The sequence below is a fragment of the Zonotrichia albicollis genome, chromosome 7, assembly GCF_047830755.1.
Source record: "Zonotrichia albicollis isolate bZonAlb1 chromosome 7, bZonAlb1.hap1, whole genome shotgun sequence".
In the NCBI taxonomy this organism is placed as follows: domain Eukaryota; kingdom Metazoa; phylum Chordata; class Aves; order Passeriformes; family Passerellidae; genus Zonotrichia; species Zonotrichia albicollis.
The window spans coordinates 14705555-14717718 of NC_133825.1; the positions used below are offsets into that span (position 1 = coordinate 14705555).

A 12164-nucleotide genomic window follows, 5' to 3' on the forward strand; every position below is an offset into this window, starting at 1 on the left:
TAAAAATAATTTAAGTGTAATTTCTTAATGAAATAGTTTAACCTTAAAAAAACTCATATAAAAATTAAATATTTTATAACTTATTAATAAAATACTATAAACCTCACAATTTATAATATAAATAAAAATAACAGACATCTAAATCTAAATACAGAATACTATCTCAAGCACTTCAATCCCAACCTTAACAAAAGTTAAAAAAAACCCAAAACCAAAAAAACCCTCAAAAACCATCATTTAATGGTGCCCCAGTGTGAGGACACCTGTTGAGGTCAGGACCTCCCTGAAGAAATAGAGAATGTGCAGCTGTGAGCTGGAAAGAAAAAATCCCCAGGGAAAAGAAAGAAGAAAAAAGGAAGAAAAAAGAACTCAGAAATCCCTCCCAGCTTTATCCCACAGGACTGGGCTGATGGGTGGCTGCTCTAAACAGGGACAGTGGTTATTAAACCAAAGAGAAGTCCTGCAATGGTCTTCTAATTTTACTCTTCTCTGCTCCAAGGCCAGTGTCCCAGCAAGGGAAGGTTCATGGATGTCTCCAGACTTCACCTTCCCCAACTTCTCCTCATCCTCAGCCCCTTCTGTCCCTGACTCTTACAAATGCTGCTGTGAGGCCCCTGCAGAACTTCCAAAAAGCCCTTCTGAGAAGGGCAGAGAAGGTTTTCTCCACTCATGCATCTCTCCTGCAGTGGTTTGTCTCCTGGCTTGCCCTGCAGGGGAGGAGGGAAGAGCCATTCCCCAGCCTGGGAAGGTGCTGGCGGGGAGCCCACCTCTGAATAATGAGAATTTCATCTTTTTCTCTTTCCCCTCCTCTGTGAATCCACCAGCATCAACATCAGACTTCACCCAGCTTCACAGATCTCAGCACTTGGGACAGATTATGTCCCTCCAAATTTACCAGGGAACACAACACCAACACACCAGCTGATCACAAGGCAGAAGATGACATTTAACAACAAAATGAATTTTTAAACTCATGGGGAACAACTTGGTACCAGTGACTGACATTCTGCTGCCTGCTGAGCTGACCATTCCAGTCTCAGCTGCTCTTCAGGGCTGATGAATTTTTAATTATTACCACATCAACCAGACTTTGGCTGCTTTTCCCAGTAGGAAACCAAGGGATTCCTGATAAGTGGGGCACCAGGGCTGGAGGGATTTGTATGGGTGGCTCTGGCAGGAGAAAGATCCCAAATGGAGAAATTCTGCTCCTCAGCCCCTTGTGCTTCCACCGGAGTGGCCCACACAGTTTCGGGGGAAAAATGGAGATTTTTACTGTCATCTATACAGGCTTTGGGGATCACTCATCATGCAAAACGTGGGCTTCTCCTGTGCTGGGGAAAGGAGAGGGAAAACTCATTTTTGGAAATGTTCTTCATTAAAAAACAGAAGTAGTAGTTTCTGCCATGCCTGAAGAATGCAAAGAAAATGCCCCTGGGACACAAAAACTTTCCATCAGTGCTGCTTGTGAAGCTTTTTTCTGCTGTAATATTCCTAATTTCATCCCCAAAGACACAAATCAGCATTTTTCTACCAACAGCCTTAAAATACCCCAGGTTTTAGCAGAGCTTTAGGTAGAATCTTTAATTAAAGGCTAGGAAATGTGTCCAAATAGCTCAGCTCAACCTCCTAAGTGGTGACTACGCTCAGAAAATCTCAAGTTGGTGTCTAAAGCCCATCAGCCCCTCTCCCCCTGCCCTGCACTCAGGATCAGCTCCATGGGGTAACACAAGCAAGCACAGCTCCCTGCAGATGGGGAAATAAAGAACCAGCTCCTTGCAGCTTTTTTGCAGCTAAACTTTCAGATTGTGGTCAGTTTTGCACTACCAGATGCAAAAAAGACCAGAAAGGAAAAATTGAAATACTTTTCATCTTCATTTTTCTACTGATACATAACACAACTGTTAACAATAAACAATAAAAAGCCTGGAAACTATGACATTTATGCTGCTTATTATTTATCTCATTTTAAAATTAACATTTTTAACATTAAATGAGGACACTCAGATGTCCACTGTCATGTACAGCCAGGTCAGCCCAGAAAGGGGCTGGGAAGTGAGAGCTGGTCCACATCCATTCCCAAATTCCAACAGAAGCACCCAATAGAACTGAGCAAAATCAACAGCATCAGAGTGAGGGATAAAGAAAGTTCAAATCTTGCCTCCAAGCTGCTGTCAGATGCATTTAAATTAATTACAGAAGGGATAAGCAGGCCATGTCATTTAAAGATAAATTTCAGGGAGGGAATTCTGTTTATTTTTTTCTGCTATGTCAGAGATTGTGTTGAACCATAAAGAAACTGGGCTCCAAAGGATTTGTGAGTGGAAACTTATTGATTCCTGATGAAAGACAGCCCCCAGGTACCCCTGACACCCCTTTCCTGGGAGCAGAGGTACATCCATGCTCCTCTACCCTATGGAATGTCTCTAGCCAAACACAACTCAGCACTTGGAGATGAAGGAGGGTGCAAAGCCTACAGGAATTTGTCTTTCAGTACTCAATACACAGCCTACAAACAGTGTTAAAATCCTCTGGGTATTTGAAAAAGCAGGAGAAATTGTGATTGCCTGGGAATGGGCACAATGATCTGCCCTCAGGCACAGGATGACACTGTACAGGTTATTTCTGTGTTCTCTGGGGGTGGAATAACCCCACACCCTCCAGCGAGGGGCTGCAGGGCACAGCACACTGGGGTTTATTACAGCTACCAAGTGCTCTGACAGCCTTTTCCCTTTATGGATCTCAAAGGAGCAAAAGCAGGGCCAAAGCAGAGCTCACCTGGCATTATCCAGAGGGAGTGGAGCAGCTCCTGCTCCCACCATCCCACCAGGACAAACAGAGGAGAGGGAGTCCTCTCAATCGGCACCCACAACCACACACCCACAGTCAGCCAGCAAACCAAACCCTCCGGAGCAGCTTCCACCGGCAGCCACTTGGTGCCAGCAGTGGATTCTGCATCTGCACCAGGCAAGGAGAGGGGACAGAACCCTGGCCAGGGTTCCTCCTGCAGGCCAGGACACCTGAGGTGCTGAAGAAATTAGCTTGAAATATAAAAAGGCTTGAAAGAATTCTGAAATACATTCAGAGCCAACGTGATGTGAAAGGAAATCTGAGATCTTTATGGAACTGGAGGGACAGGACAGGAGGGAATGGCTTCAGACTAAAATAAGGGAGGTTTAGATGGGACATTGGGAATCAGGAATTGTTCCCTGTGAGGGTGGGCTGGCCCTGGCACAGGTGCCCAGAGCAGCTGGGGCTGCCCCTGGATCCCTGGCAGTGCCCAAGGCCAGGCTGGAGCCACCTGGGACAGTGGAAGGTGTCCCTGGCCAGGGCAGGGGTGGAATGAGATGAGCTTTAGGGTCCCTTCCAACTCAAACCATTCTGGAATCCTGTGGGGGGGAAGAAAGCAGCAGAAAGGGGGTGCAGCACTTGACTCCACCAGCTTTGCTGGCCCAGTCCCTGTAGCCAGTCCAAACACACAGCAGGGTACTCCCTGATTTTTTTTTTTTTTTTGTTATTTAAAATATTACCCATAACCTTACACACATGTTAAATAGTCCCAAACTCCCCCCAAACCTGACAGAATGAGCACATTCCTGCTCCTCTATAAGATGAAATTCCCAGATTTGTTTAAACAATCCCACTCTCCTTCCTTCTGAGAGAAAATCTTTCTCACATGAGGAGAGCAGAGGACAAAGAAGCAATTTCCCTGCTTCTACATCTCCTTAATTGCACAACTTTATGGAAAGGCAATACAAAGAGCTATCATAAAACAACAGACCCATAATATCTTTTCTTCCTTGCTTCATTGTTTTTTTCCTCCACTAACTCAATCCATCTTCCCCTGCAAGAAATCAAATCCCAGGCTGAGGAGCATCCAGCCCAGAGCAACTCAGAGACACCACCATGAGAAACATCCTGGTGGAGAAATAAAAGCTGCTGCAAGTTCCTAAATGCAGACACTGCTTTCCTTCCATCTCTCCTGCCAGCAAGGCTCACCAGTGGGAAATGAAGCAGCTCCCATGGCCTCAGAAAAGGGTCAAGTTTGGGTACCTCACACTTCTCAGGGGAAGGTTTCTCTTCCCAGCTGACTCTCCTTCCTCCTCAAGAAATTTGTCCTAATCAATAGTGTTACTAGGGGAAGATTCTACCTAAAACTCCAGTGCTACAATCTGTGGGAAATGCATTTGTAGAGAATTTTCAAAGTTTCACAGAAGGCTCACATAGTATGTACTTGTATGTAAACTTTGAGATAAGAAATGCTGATTTAGAAATGTCATGGAACAGGACAGACTTTGTTGAGAGGGAAATGGAATTAGAAACAAGTTTTAAAGGATGGTTTTGTAAATAAAATTAGATACTCTGGAGATGATTTGTTTTAAGGTATTTACCTTAGGCATGGTATGGTAGAAGTTGATAGGTTAAGAAATGTTTATAATACATTGTAATTAGAAAATAGTTGGCTTTAATTGTGATGGCGTGATTCATAATATCTCTATTGTTTTACTCTTCACATAAGACTGAAAATAAAAGTTTTAAAAAGATTTCTTGGTTGTTTTATTTCTGAGTTCTCAGTTGCCCCAGCTCTGTGACAGAAAAGGGCATAATCCAACAAATATCCTCTCTAACCAGAGAAAGGGAGTTTAAAAACTGCTTCAAAAAGGAGGTGCAGTGTTCTGTGATTGCTGCCACCAGACCCCAGTGGGCCCACGAGAGCAGCCCCTGCTCTGCAGTGGGGAGGGGACACCAAAGCCCCAGAGAGGGCTCAGCAGCACAGGCATCCACAAGTGCCTGGCAAAACCTCCCATGGAAAAGTGGAATAAACTGATTATCCGCTCCTTCCTAAGCTGGCATTTTTGGGCTGGACTCACTGGTGGCTTGTGTCTCCTGCTTTGTTTGCTGAGGAAGAAAATGGCTGAAATAACCTCCAGGCCTGCACTTGGCACAGGCACAGACATTTGGGATCCACCAAATCCCATCACTGCAGGAGGGAAACACCCAGCTGTAACTGGAGCCAGCACCATGAAAACACAACTCAGACTTTTCCTAAAGCAATGCCAAAAGGATATACTCCCTGTCCTCTTCAAACACTCACATTAGCTAAATATCCAGCTGTATTTTAGCAGGCTCCTAAATTTCTAGGAAGGTTTCCCTTAAAAACCAATCAAACATGATGTATTCCCTGCAACCTCAAAGCAAGGATCTTAAATAAATAAATGTATGTGTGCCACATTCCTAATTGAGACAGCAAAGAGAAATACATCTTCAAGGACATTTGGATGGGAGAGAAGTGTTGAGGGATGATCTCTGAGCTTCTTTCTGCAAATTAAATAAAAAACACACACGGCAGAATCTTGCTAATACTAATTCCATCAGGTTTAGGGGTAGTGGGAAAAGGTGACCTGTTCCTAGAGCTGCTCTGTGCATAATAAGGAATCAAAAGGGTCTGGGAAATAATGATCTATAGGGTAATACTCAGATTCATAATATATGACCCTTTAAAGTGGTATTTGCTCAAAGCTTTATTTGACAGGCTGTAATACATTATTTATCTGCAAACTACTGCAGCACTGGCTCTGTTTACTGTTCTGGAGAAGGAGGCTGCCAGGATCTCTTATCAAGTTGCATATACAACTATGACAGGAAGAAAAAGAAAGGGGAAAACACTATATATCTCCCTAAATCCCAGCAATCTCGTCCATCCAAAAAAATTTAAGGTATTTGTGAGTAAGCTGAAGTGTTTGCACAGGCACTGAATTACTGCCAGAAGAAAAGAAAGGGAAAAGTTTCTAAAGGCTTTTTGTTTGGGAAGATTTAAGATTTAAAATACTCATTTTTCGGAGGGGGATAATTTATGCTGAAAGGTTTCTTCTCTGGACATGGATCTAAAGCACTGAGTTTTGCAAGATGAAGCTCAGCCTGCTCTGGACACAGCCTACAGAGCCCCTGGGTGTAATTATTGCTTTATTTGGTAAAACCCACCCAAAGACACAGCTCTAAAGATGCTCAGAGCTGCCAAAGCAGGAGGAATGAAAATGGGCAGGAGGAAATGCCAAACCCAGCCTGGACCATGGCTTCTCTTTTACCTTAAAAAATAATAAAGAAATGAAGGAAATGGGAGCTATTTTCACATGAGAAAAATCTAATCTTCCAAATGCTCTCCCTGTTCACACTTTCCCCTCTCTGCCTAAGTGAATATGTAGCAGCCAGGTTCAAAATGTCCATCTGTCAGCAGCAGTGCAATCCCAGCAGAGCTGATGTTGGAGAGAAGCTTTGGAGATTTCATTGACCTTGGCAAGCCACTGCTGCCTGCAAGGGGAAAAATTCATTGCCATCACCAGCCACTTGTTCTGCTTTAATGAGCAATTAAAGAAGGTTATGTAAAGATGGCTGCACCTGAACTTCAGCCCCATGAATGAAAAGATCTTCCTGCAGGCTCTGAGCAGATCAGTGTTTTGAAATTCAGTGCAGTGAGGGAATGACAGGAAGGAAACCTGAAGAAAAGGAATCAGTAATGCTAAGGAAAAAGGTCTGCTAAATTAAAGGGATGCTGCGGGGGAAGAGCTGAGCAATCTCCTCCCATGCCTGCTCTCCAGACCTTGCTGCCATCCCTGCCCTTGACAATGCTCCTGGTGCCATGGAACACAGCAGCTTTTCTGTCCTGCATACTCCCTGAACAAGAGGAAAGTTCAGAAGCAGAACAAAGTCCCAACCCTCCTGCAGGAAAACACACAGGACAGCAGAGCTGCAAGAACCCGAGTGAAGCCATTACTCTGAAAAATCCCAACATCTAAGTCTCCATGGAACTGCTGTACACAGTTTTATTAAGAAATACAGCTCCCTCACTGCCTGTTAAGAGTTCACATTGTTTTCTGCTTGACCTTGGTGTTCAATTCTCCAAGAAGAACAGGTCTGCAGGAGTTTAATTCAGCCTAGCAGGAAAAAGGGTCCTGCTTCCATGTTCCTCCTACATCAGCAGAAGCAAAGGCAGGGCTGAAGCACAGCCAGCAAGGTGAGGAGCTGCAGAACAGCTCTGAATTCAGAGCCTGGAAGGGGAGAAGGAACAAGAGGACTGAGTGTTTATTTATCCAGCAGCAGGAGGAGGCACAGGTCAGATACCTGCTACAAGAATGTGCTCACACAGACATCCCCAACCTCTGCCCCCCAGCTTTTGCTGTTCCCTGCTGTTGGCTAAATTGGTTGTGCACACATTCAAAAGAGCATCTATGCAGAATAACTCACATCTCCTAATTTATGGACTCTGATACCAACCTCCACACACTCCTGTGGCAAGGTAATGAATGCAAAGAGCACTCCTGGGATTTTATTTGCAGGGGTCCCACATGAGGCTGTGCTGCACTGCAGGAGCTCAGCAGTGGATTTACACACCCCTCATAAAGCAAAGGAGCCTCTTGGTACAGAGCAAAGCCTTCCAGTGCTGCTAATGATGCAATAAATAGAAATTCCAATAAAACCCTCCACAGCTTCCCCTGCAGAGCCACTGCATCAACCACACTCAAGTCACCTGGTTCTAACACAAGCAAGGCACTTCTCTCCCCAGAAGAGGATGCTTTATGGGGTGGGTGCCCCATAAAGCATCCATCCCAAACAGAAGGATGCCACAGCTGCTCCTCTGCGTCCCAGCCATGCTCACAAGCAGCTGCAGCACATGAACTGCCACACACACCCTGCCAGCCTCACTGGCACACTCCTGGATCACTGGATATTTTGGTGACCAGTGACAGACCCAAGGGAACAGCCTGAAGTTGAGGCAGGAGTTTAGGCTGGATATTGTGCAAAGGTTCTTCCCCCAGAGGGTGATCAGGCATTGAACAGCTTCGCAAGGAATGGGCATTGCCCCAGGGCTGCCAGAGCTCCAGGAGTGTTTGGATAATGCTCTCAGGCACAGGGTGGGATTGTTGGGGTGTCCTGGGCAGGGCTCCATGATCCTTGTGGGTCTCTTCCCACTCAGGACATTCTGTGATTTTACAGCTGACATGCAGTTGCTCAGTATGCTCTTATAATCCTAAGGCCCCCCAAAACCACCCCACAGACTCTTTTACAGTGAGGCTGGGAGGGTTTGATTTCTCTGGCACAAGTTTCCTCACCTGGACTAGGGAGGAATCAGTTAGGAACTGCATTTATGGCATCTTCTGACTGAGGGACAAAGCCCAGCTTTTGGTAACTCCCCGTGACAGTGAAAGCCCACCCAGCATCCCCTTGCTCCATGGAAAAAAGGACTGGAATTCAACCTGCCTTGGATTTCAACTAAACTTCCCCTGGTGCACACTTAGGCATTTCATTACCTACTCTGCTGTTCCTGATTGATGAAAATGACTTGCCTCAGACTCCTTTATGGTGACTCCTCGTGTTTCCATTAGACAGTTATCTCTCCCTTCTGCCCTTCCTTAAGCTGCACATACCATGGCCTCATAACTTATCCCTGGGCTCAGATATTTTTTCCATACTAATGTTCCACTCTGAATTCTCCCCAGGTCTCTGGCTGACAGTGGACAGGAACTGAATGGCAGCTTTTCCCCAAAGCTGAGATGCTGCAGTCAACCTGAAAGCTGCATGAGACCCTTTCCACTCACATGCCAAGACAAAAGCAGGCTGCCAGCTCTGAACGCTGTCAAAACCAGGATGAGCTGTCCAGGTCACTTCCACTGCCTGCCCAGAAATTCCCGGATTCCATCTGTGTATGCTGGACTGTGCCTGCTTAACTGCAGAGCTCCCTGATATGAAACTATTCACACTGCTTGGATGACCCCACTTTTAACTGGGCATGTCACACAATTCTGTCACCCAGCACTCTTTCATGGCCATCCAACAAAGGCAGGGACATCAGCCTCACTTCTGTCCCCTCATCTCCTACCAGGGAAATGCAGAAGAAGGAATCTGTAGGTCTGCAGGGTCTCCTGGTAACTCCCCTCTCCTTGCCACTAAATCCATCATGGCTGTGTCCATCTCTGACTCCAGTAAATAATTCTGGAGGGCACAGCCTCCATATCCAGATCCTCTTTTCCTCCAGAGCTGTTTAAAGGTTATTAGTTATCAACACACCTTTTATCTGGTCAGGGCCTGACAGGAGTGACACATCACTCATCCTCTGGGACAAACAGAGCACTCATGGGGCACACTTTGGGCACACTTCAGGCTTTCTGTATTTAGCCATCAGCCCATCCTCCTTCCTTCCCCTGCAGCCAGGCCAGGAAATCACCAGCAGAGAACACAAACAACTTTTATACCTGTCATTAATTGCCCTACTGAAGAAGCAATTCCACAAGTGCTGGTTTGGCTTTTCAGATGTAAGCATCATGTGAAGGAAGAGAAATCAAATCTGGAGCTAAAGCAGGAGTTGTAGATATGCAAGATATAGATACAGAACTGACAAAACTGTGTAAGTACACAAAATCCATCACAGGATTGCTGAAAAGGCAGAATTCATAAGGAAAAAGGGAAAACATGACATTCCCCATCATTGTTCCCACAGGCTGGGTCAGGGTGAGGCTGAAGTGAGAGGATCAGCAGGCAAAGGGAACTGTGAGAGACAACACAGCTGATCATGACACAGATTGTCATAAAAGTGACTTAAAACCAAACAAAAATGTCTTGTGTAAGTTCAGTAGCAAACTGACCTCTAAAAGTCTGAGTTTTGGGCCCCTCCTTACCAAGTTCAGCCAATCTGACACTGCCAGACTTCATTTTTCAGGCTACTCAAAACCATTTACTTAAGTTACTCATTTTCCCTCTAAATGACTGCAGCAGAAACAAAGATATGTGACTCATTACTGCAAGTTTTGTTACTGTTAACAAATCACTGAAATGCTGATTGCTCTGCCAGCCTATATAAAAAACAGGGCAGAATCCCAAAAAATCTTGAGTAAGCTGGTAACAACAGAGCAGTTTTTAATACCTGCTACAGGATTACTTGGAATCTAACTATTCCAACACTGGGACTCAGAAAGGCACTTAAATATTTAAGTTATTACCATAAAACGCCATTCTGAAACCAGAGTATTTTATAAGACAGGCCTGAGATCCCAAAGGATTTAGGACTTTCTAATGAGCTGTGTGCAGATGGAAAAGCATCCAGCACCCCTTCTTCATAAAAACCCAAACCAGGCAGTAACTGTATTGGCAATGGCCATGAAAACAGGAATTTCCAGGATAAAGAGGTTACTCCCACATCACCTGTCACAGAACAGACACAGAAAATAAGGAATTTTCCAGATGACAGCAGTGATATCTTGTACCTTTGCCATATTCTTACAGAATTCCATTTTACTTTGTTTTGAAGACCTTTTTCTTGGGAGGGACATTGGGGCATCCTTAACCCTGGGGTAAGATGAAAAATATAGGGATTAAATCAGTGCTATTAGTAGATTTTGGGGTGCCTTGCAGGAGTGACAAAGAAAAGGAGAACAAAGGGCTCACACATCTTTTCTGGGTGCTCTTCCAGAATCCTAAAAAAATTTAGGCTGGGAGAGCCCTAAATGCTGGCTGGGACTCCTTTTGGTCCTCCAAGGACACAGGAATATCTGGGACAGGCACTAACAAGCAGGAACAGCATAAACAATGATGTCAAGTCCTATTCATCTTCCAGACTCACAGAGATCTTCCACTCAAAACCCAAAAAAAGAGCCCAACACCACCCGTCCCAAGTGGACATGTGAGAGCTGCAGAGCCCATCCAGACAAACTTGTCACTGTTTGTCAAAGCAAGCCACCAGAAAAAAGGAGTTCTGGCTGTAGGACCTTGCCAGGAGCTCCATTTGCTGGGCTGGGTCCTGTGGCTCAGCTTTAGCTAAGCTGGGCCACCCCATAACCCAAAAACTGACCACAGCTTTCTCCAAGCAGCCAAACCCCAAAATGTTGAAATAAGGCATTAAAAGTTTCTCCTCTACCTCTGGCTGTGGTTACCTTCCTCATCCTTCCCTTCCTGCAACTGAGTTGACTGCCGAGTCTTCATAAAATGATGGAAAATATACTTGCATAAAAAAAGAAATAAAAGCAGAAGAGAAGAAGAAAACAGCAGGCCATGGTTATTTAAACCTGCTATCAACACTTCAGCCATAAGGAACATTGAAATGTTCAGGGCTTTGTCTGAGTTAATTCCTCTGTGAGGGCTTCTGCTGAATTCTAGCAAAAAATATGCATGGATATTTTGATTTTAAAAAAATGAACCGAAATCAGTAGGAGGAAGATAAAGTGGGTTCAGATGGTCAGAAACTATTGTTCCACCTTCAGTCAGCAGAAAACAGCTCAAGGGGATGAACTGTAGAAATGCCTGAATCCTGAGCTGAAGGGAAAAAGCTTTTTAAGAAAGTTCTTTCTTAAAGCAGCTTTCCTTCAGATGAGACAAAGCCAGCATCCAAGTTGGGGAACAAAGGCTCTGGGTCACTCAGGGGCTGCAGCAGCCCCAGGAGATTCTTCAGACCTGCATTTCCCCAAGGGCCTCCCCAGAGCTCTGAACATGAACAAAAACCAGGTTTCAAACCAACAGCCCAGCTTCAGGCCATGCTCCAGTTTTACTGAGCCAGCAGAGGATGAGCAGATGAGGGAACAAGAGTTCAGCACAGCACCACTTCTCACATTTCCCTGATTTACATGGGTCAGGGTAAACCCCTCTCTTCTCAGGAGAATCTCATCTCTGAATTGCTGTGCTTTTCCAGCAGCTGAGGGCATCAGGGCACTCCCTGGCAAAGGAACAACACAAACCCACCAGACACTCTGGGAAAAGCTCCTTAAGTGTGAACAAACACATCAAATGTGAAGCAAGGAGGAAAGGTGGGAGATCAGGTCAAAAGAGATAAAAGCTGAAAAGGAGAGAAGCCCCATTGCATAATGCTGAGGGCAGAAATAGGCCAGTTTTGCCTAAATCAATGAGAGTTAGGAACAGGAAAATCAGGGCTTTAGTAGCATGAACTCAAGGAAAAGTTCAGTTTGGCAGAGCAGAACCATCCATGTTTCAGTGGAAATGAGTATCAGTGTGGTGCTGGCAGGGAGTCAGTAATGATGCCTTCATGATATCTGATAACTTACCCAGACATAAATGTCTTTCATTGTCCCCACTTATAAATAATCTGTTAGAAAAGCAACTAGCCAGGAGATCACAATTGACTGAAATCATCAAGAACTAAATTGTCACAGCAGAAATAGAAGAAC

General features: G+C 44.9%; 1 protein-coding gene across 3 annotated transcripts in view; it reads right to left on the reverse strand.

The window, feature by feature from the left end:
* Positions 1-12164, reverse strand: part of MICU1 (mitochondrial calcium uptake 1) — a 92929-nt gene that overhangs the window by 14860 nt on the left and 65905 nt on the right. The window lies entirely within an intron of this gene.